General features: G+C 45.7%; 1 pseudogene; it reads right to left on the minus strand.

Moving 5' to 3' along the window:
* Window positions 1-3,628, minus strand: part of LOC102869896 — a 13,189-nt pseudogene extending 9,561 nt beyond the window's left edge.
* Window positions 3,629-7,578: the final 3,950 nt, after the last annotated feature.

Below are 7,578 nucleotides of genomic sequence, written 5' to 3' on the forward strand. Positions count from 1 at the left end.
GGTCCCTCTAGCGGCGTTCCTGGTCTGGCGGGCGGCCACGTGCGCTCCCCCGGCTGGCTTAAATGTCTTAAGACAGTGTGATACATGGTCTGTATACAGGTGAGGTGGAGAGTTGAAGAAGAATGGGAGTGATCTGGGAAGGAAATTGGAAAACACACACACACACACACACACACACACACACACACACACACTCACACTCAGGTCCTAGGGATACTCCCCTTTTCTTCATTGACTCTCTCCACCTTGTCAGTGTCTCTGGGTATAACCCGGCCTCTACTTCCTCCATTTTGACCTCATCATGGAGGATGAAGAGGGAACTGGCATTACCAGTGTGTTTCAGTTGCATCATGGTGCAGGAGAGCTTCTCATCCTGGAAGTAAAGTATAAACAGGTTCTCAGTTTTCATCACAGGCACTGCCATGGACTTGGCATTGCTCACATGGAAGGTAGAATTGTATGTATCTCGAGGGTCAAAGCGGCTCTGCCCATTTGGCTGAGAGTTGGGGAGCAAGCAGTCAGAGAAGTGAGTGAGTGGAAGATTGCTGTACCCCTAACCCATGTCTGCCTCTTCTCTGAATGATACAAGCCCTAGATGTATCTCCAGTCACCCTGGAGTTCTTGTGAGAATGGAACTGTGTGAGCTTGGAAAACATTGTGTCAAGTAAACTATTGTACAAGTCCTGACATGAGTCCATGAGCTGCGTGTTTTGTTGCTTTTAAAGACCTTCAAATAGGCTCTTTGTGACTCTACTTACAACAGAACTGGTGTGTTCAGTCCTGTGCTTGAGTCCACTGCTGTACTCATACATTGTTATCCCAGGACAAAAAGATTTGCACACTACAATTACATGCAAGTATGATCAAACTTTATCTCATACACTCCCCCCCCCCCTTGGAAAAAGGTATCATGCTGGAAAGGAGGGCCAGAGAAAGAGAAGAAGACCCTCAATAAGATGGATTGCCATGGTGACTGTAGCAATAGACCAGGTCACATTTCAGATCCCTTTTCCATAGCATCTCTGTGAGTTGAAGTCAACTTGATGGAACCTAACAATAAAACTATGATTCCTATGCCCAAATACAGTCATGGCTTGTTTTCATAAGGTCGTAAATCTAACAACGATGGTAGAGGCTATTGTAAAACCAGAAGGATAACATGCGAGTTGTGTATGGATATACAAAGAGGGAGGGGGAGGGGCAGGGAGCCGAGGGTAGGAAAGGGGGTAAATCACGGGTAGAAGACTTTGGTGGGTGGAGGGAGAGAGAAAAAAATGCACATGAGTGAAACGCAATTTTTAAACTGTAAAAAAAAATTAATCTATGTCAGAGATGAATGTGGGCTGCTAAATTAATTACCACGTGACCTTAAACAGAAACTGCCAACCTATATTCTGGATTAAGTTTTCATTCCAATCTTAGGACTTTAGTAAAAAATTCTTCCTAAGATAAAAAGATAAGATAAAGTGAAATTCAGGAATGGTCCCAGGAAAGACTGGGTTTCTATCACTTATTATCTCTACCCCAGGACTCCACTTTCCAATCTTAAGCTTCATAGATTAAAGACCACTAAGAGAGACAAGCAGGTCTGTCCTGGAGATGTTGAAACCTGTTCGCTCCTTGGAGGCAAGGATGTTGAAGCTCCATCTCACATAATCTGGGCATGTCCCCAGGAGGGACCAGTCCTTGGAGAAGGACATCATGCTTGTAAGGGTAGAAGGGTAGCACAGAAGAAGGCCCCAGATGAGATGGGTTGACACAGTGACTGAGGCAATGAAGTCAGGTGTGTCAAAGATGGTGGGGTTGGCACAGGAGAAGGCAAGACTCAGAGCTGTTGTTCGTAGGGTTGCTATGAATCTTAGTTGACTTGAAGGCACGTAACAACCACCATCACATGCCTTATAGAGCTGATATTGAACAAGGTGGCTGTACGTCTCCATATATGCACTTGTGAGTTTCCTAGGTATTTCCCCCCTTTTCCTTGTAGAGTAGAATCTAATCCAAGAAGAGTCGGCTTGGCATGGCCTTGATTTCTCTCTTCTCATCTTCTTTCTTGGGTGCTCCCTAACTGCAGGCTTTCAAAGACTAAGATAGCAGCCCTCCACCTCCCACACAGGCCTTCCAGCCCCTCTGATCTCACAGCCTCCAACAGCAAGTATTTAAGGCCAATCTAATGGTAAAGAAAGATCTACAAGCAAAAAGGTGTGTGTCTCCTACAGTCTGAATGTGCTCTCCATTTCTGAGGATGAGGATGGGCAATCTCCTGTGCTTTGTGCAGCCTTGGAAATCCATGGGAAGGTCAGGTATGTTCTGACTCAACAACAATGAGTGAGGGAGTGGATGACTGAATGGTATGTAGGGAGTTGTGCTGCATCTCTCTGATGGTTCAAGTTCATGTGCAGCTCCCAGGGAGAAAGATGGGAAATCTCCTCTTGTATCAAAGGCAAGACAGGAGGAGGAGGATACACTGGACTGATTAAAAATCCATATATAGAAATGTTTGAATAAAGTCCTAGATGGCAATTAAGCGTTCAACTACAACCTCAAAGGTTGGTTATTTGACCTCACTCAGAAGTTCATGGCAGGGCAGACCTGCTGGGCCTCTCCTGAAAGGTCACAGCCTTCAAAGCCTCCCAGAGTAGTTCTGTTCTACATACCATGTCCCCATGACCAGAATGGTCTAGATGACAACCAGCAACACGTATTCCTAGAACTCACACTTTCCCAGATCAGCTGTTAGACTGGTATCTGGAAAATTCTTTACACAGGACAATGCCATGAACATGACTGTGCTGAGGGCCCAGCCCCACACACCCTATTCGACGGAGCTTCCTGTAATCACAGCTCCTTCTTCTGCAGTCAAGAAATAGCCTTTCTGTCTCTCTACCTGCGAACCCCAGTCCACACTCACTTTTAAAGAAGATGTAGTTTACCAAGGCCATGACAGTGTGAGGGTCAAGGCCACTGATGAAGTGATTTTCCCGTGGGTTTTCTGGTCCACCTAGTCATTGATGAGTCTCACAGTAGCAGAGGGGTCCTGGAAGTGGACGTGGAAGGTCTCAGCTCCGTACAGCTCCTGGGCGTCCTCCTTGAACTTCTCCAGCAGCATCAGGCTCTCTTCTAGGAACACAACATTGCCCAGACTCAAGTTTATCTTGTCACCTGGGTGGTTGAGGGTGTGTGGAAGGTGCTGGAAGCTCTGGTGGATTAGCATCTCAGAGGTCTCTTTGAGGTTGGCCTTGGAGAATCTCTCTCAGGGTCATGTTTTTGGCCCCCAGAGCCACAAAAGCCAAGGCTGTAGAGACACTCAATGTTGAGAAGACAATGTTGTTGCTGGGTTTCTTCAAAGCCAACTGCTTGTAGAGGCTGAAGGTGAAGTCGGCGTTGTTGAAGGCCAGGGTCAGGTTCAGGTGGGTCTCGCTATCACTGACTTGATTCTCCTGAGCGAGTGTGCTGTTTGAGCACAAGACAACAGGGCAGAGCCCAGCCACCAACAGTGCCAGGGCCAGGAGGGATGACATTCTCTCTACTGTCAGCTCTGAAAGTAAAGATCCTTTAAGTCATGGTGCTTTAGAGATAGTTCTGACCCCACACCCACCACCCGCGGGACTCCTCCGTGCCTCCCCATGACCTTATCTCTGCTCTTTCGCTCCTGAACAACTTTATACTCTCCATGGGTCAGACACACCCAAAGACACCCATCACCCACGATTACAGTCTATGTCTTCCTGCCTGAGAGGGAAGAAACTCAGCGCATACAGGGGAAAGGGCTTTCCTAAGATCACAGAGCAAGAAGGGGTAGGGGATAGGGTGAGAAGTCAGAATCCCTCTGCTTTATACTCCCAAGTGAGGTGGAAGCCAACCCTAGGGGATTATAAAGTTGGGTTCTCTCCCCCTCATGCCCTGCTTTCCTCCACTGGAGAAAACAGGAAGCTGCATTTAGGCCTTAGAGCGCCAGCAGGTCCTCACATCAAGGTAGGAGGGTGGGACAGGGACAGGTGGGTGTCTGCTTCAACTGAGGGTCAGAGAAAACAGTGCTCAGACAGGGAGAATGCTTGGAGGGAGGACCCCTTGGAAGGGCTGAAGAAAAGTCCTAAGGCAGGCCAGAGTGTCTGCCCAACCCCAGTCAGCTGTTTCCATCCGAGAAGAGTCTCTGCTGATCTACTACCAATGTTCACAGATAAACATCTGCACTGAGTGAGGTTCTAACACACGGGGAGAGGCCATGAGTCAGGCTTGACTAATGGTGTTCAGTTTGACTCTGTGGTTTGTTCTTACTTAATTCTTGACATTTTTGCTTCTAATACTCCTCTTGTAGCTATGACACAAACTATTCCTTTCCCTCTGCAACTGAGTTTACAGGAAACAGCAAACTGAATGCTTTATGTGCTATAACAACCTCTGTTCACTCTGCTTGGCTTTAGCAAAGCCAAGTTCAGAGAGGTGATAGGGAGAGGAGAGGAAAGGAAAGGAGGGATCAGGAGGTGAGCAGACGGGAGAGGAGAGGAAGGGGTGGGAGAAGAGAGAAAAAGGGGGAAAGAAATAATGAGAGGAAGGTGGGGTACGCTAGGAGAAAGGAAAGGGAGAGGAAAGAGGAGAAAGAGAGAGGAGAGGAGGCTGGAAGGGCTGAGATGGGGGCAAAGAGAGAAGGGACCAGGGGAGGGAACCATGGAGAAGACATGATTCCCATTAACAGGTCAATGGGGTTCCTATGCAGAAGCACATGGACAGAGCCCTGTTGCCTCATCTGTTTGTCTATGCTCAGTGTTGTGCTTCTGATGCAACCACTTCTTTGAATAAAGTGAAATCTTGTTTTCTAGGAAAACTGTTTCTAGGGCAGAACTCGTTGTCTGTTTGGGAACTGTCTGAGGACGGTTAGCTGTTTCCCAGTCTGATGTCTCTGTGACGATACAGCAGCAGCTGTCTGTCCAGCAATGTCTGCCCAGCAGCGACCGAAGGAGACTTTGAGATAATGAGAGTCCACCCTCCCCTGGGGCCCACTGCACTAGTGAGGTCTGCAAAGCCTTCTGAGACTAGCACCCTGTGCTACAAGAGAGGTTACAAGGTTCACCTTCTTCCTCTGGGCAGATGGGCTTCAAATTCAGGAAAAGGGGTGTGCGGAGGGGAAGTGAGAAGTCCAAGTGCCTGGATATAGGTCACTTCCTTCACGAACTTCAGATTCTTGAAATGTTTGAAGCAGAAATAAGCACAGAGGGCCTTGTGGAACCTCCACTACTTTGCAGATGTTAACACCCTGGCCCAGCGAGAAGAGTTCCTTTAAGAGGGCATCCTGACCCAAGGCAGAGCAAGCTCAGTACTGCATCTGTCCTCCTGGTCCAGCCTCCAGATGCTTCTGCCTGACTCTCAGCTGCTTCTATACCTTCCAAAGCCCCAGAGTCTAGAACCACCCTGGAAACCACAAGATTGTAAAGTATCCTGGTTACCTCCCTGGAGAGCTGGAAGAAGCCAGTGGATTCCAAAGCAACCAGCTGGGAGTTTCGAGATGCTGTTATTTATTCTCCAAAGAACTTCTCCCACCTCTAAGGAAATTCCATTATGTTCTTCCCGGACTGAAAATGGTCAGGTGATATTTTCCAGTAAACCGAAACCCCCCCCTTGGTTGTTGATCAGTTCCAGTTGACTCAGGAACCGTAGGACAGCGCAAGAGTGTTCCATAGGGTTTGGTCGGTGTTTCTCTCATTCATACATATGGCTGCTGTGAGTCGGAGTCCGCTGAGGTGCCCTAAACAGCAGCAATAGGTGTTGAAGCTGCTTTCCACATCATTGTCCCTCAAGTGACTGTTCAGACATCAATTTTCATTGACGGTTGAGTGCTTTAACCACTCTGACACATAGTTTCCTTTCATGAGCTACCTTTATAGGATAAAACAAATAACCCACTACTCTTTAGTCACTTACACCTCATAAAGACCTTATAGGAGGGAGTAGAACTTTCCCCTCAGGGTTTCTAAAGATAGAAATCTTTACAGCGTAGACTAGCTCATCTCCCTCCAACCCCAAGAAGCAGTTGTGGGTTTGGACTGCTTACAGAACCACGAAGCCTCACCCACCTGACAAGAGCAACTTGAGAAGTTAGATAGGACACTATCGAAACTGGAGTGTCTGTATGTTTGTAATATTAGGGAAGAACATTTCTAGAAAGGAGGTGAATGAAGATAGTTGCATACAGTGAAGAATATGTCTCTGAATAGTACCGAAAGAAATCGTCGAACTGATATCTGCTTTGCTGTGTATATTTACAACAACAGACTTATACCAAGATGATAGATACAAACTCCCGTAGGTGATACAATTGTAAGGAATTTTTTGAAAATGGTCTTTCTTCTATCTTCTAGGTTTCCATATGCTCATTCATGAGTATTTCGTAAACCAAATGGACCAAATGGACACTCCCAACAAGCAAACTTATCTTTTTTTTTTTTTTTTTAGAGAGGAAAAAGTATTTGAGGCATTTTCAGTGACATTTTTTATATTTCCTCATTTTTCTGTATATATCATGAATAAAAAACACTAAAAAATGAAACTTTTATTTTACTATTTTTTTAAAGAAAAGAACAAAGGGAATAATAGCTTTCAACAACTACCAAGCTGAAGTGTATCTAAAAAATTTAACTTATCAGATATTTAGGAGCCTTGATGTGATGGCTTAGTGGGTAGGGAATTTTGTTGCCAACCCAGATGCTCAAGGTTCAAATCCACCTGTGTCTCCAAAGGAGAAAGATAGCAATCTCCTTACTTGAGATTTACAACCTCTGGAATCTGGCAGGAGGTTCAGCTATGAGTCAGCTCCAACTTGACAGCGATCAGTAGATTGTTGCAAATACACGGAGCACTCAGCTGTTAACCAGAAGGTCAAAACTCACTGATGTCAAACTGGAACCGACACAGCTGACCTCTGATAGTTTTTCAGAGGCTATAAACAGCATGGGAGGAGATTACCATCTTCCTCCCATGAAGCCACTAGGGGAGTCAAATAGCCGGAGAGGAGTTTTCTTTGAGTTAGCCACACACCTCCCTAAGGACTGGCCATCAGAGCTCCCTAATCAAAAGGATTAACTTTTTCAAAATCAGCATGCTGCTCCATGCGACAAAGTTACAGAAGTCTGCTTCCACACAGACTGTTGCTCTTAAACACCAACAAGTTGTTGCAACTCAACTCCCCTGTGTGCAACAGGGAAAAATACGGCCTGAAACCAAATGAGGCAGTTCTATTCTGTCCTACTGGGAGGCTGTGAATCACTTGGAATCAACTTGACAGCAATATTTGGTTTTGGAGTTCAAGAAATTAACTGGAAAATGAATTCAAGATTGAATTTATCAAGGATTTCTCTATACTGAGATAGAAATCATTATCCATGGAAGCAGCAGTCCATAAATCATTGGGAAAATTTGGTATTAAAGATAAGACTGTTGATGAATATTCCTTCATTCATGATGTTGCATTCTTCTTTATATCTGTTTGTAGCCTCTTTATAGCTGTTTATAGCCTCTAAAAACTATCAGAGGTCAGCTATGTCGGTTCCAATTTGACACCAGTGAGTTTTGACCTTCTGGTTA

The sequence above is a fragment of the Elephantulus edwardii genome, unplaced genomic scaffold, assembly GCF_000299155.1.
Source record: "Elephantulus edwardii isolate Elephantulus edwardi_28Jun2011 unplaced genomic scaffold, EleEdw1.0 scaffold00002, whole genome shotgun sequence".
Taxonomy (NCBI): domain Eukaryota; kingdom Metazoa; phylum Chordata; class Mammalia; order Macroscelidea; family Macroscelididae; genus Elephantulus; species Elephantulus edwardii.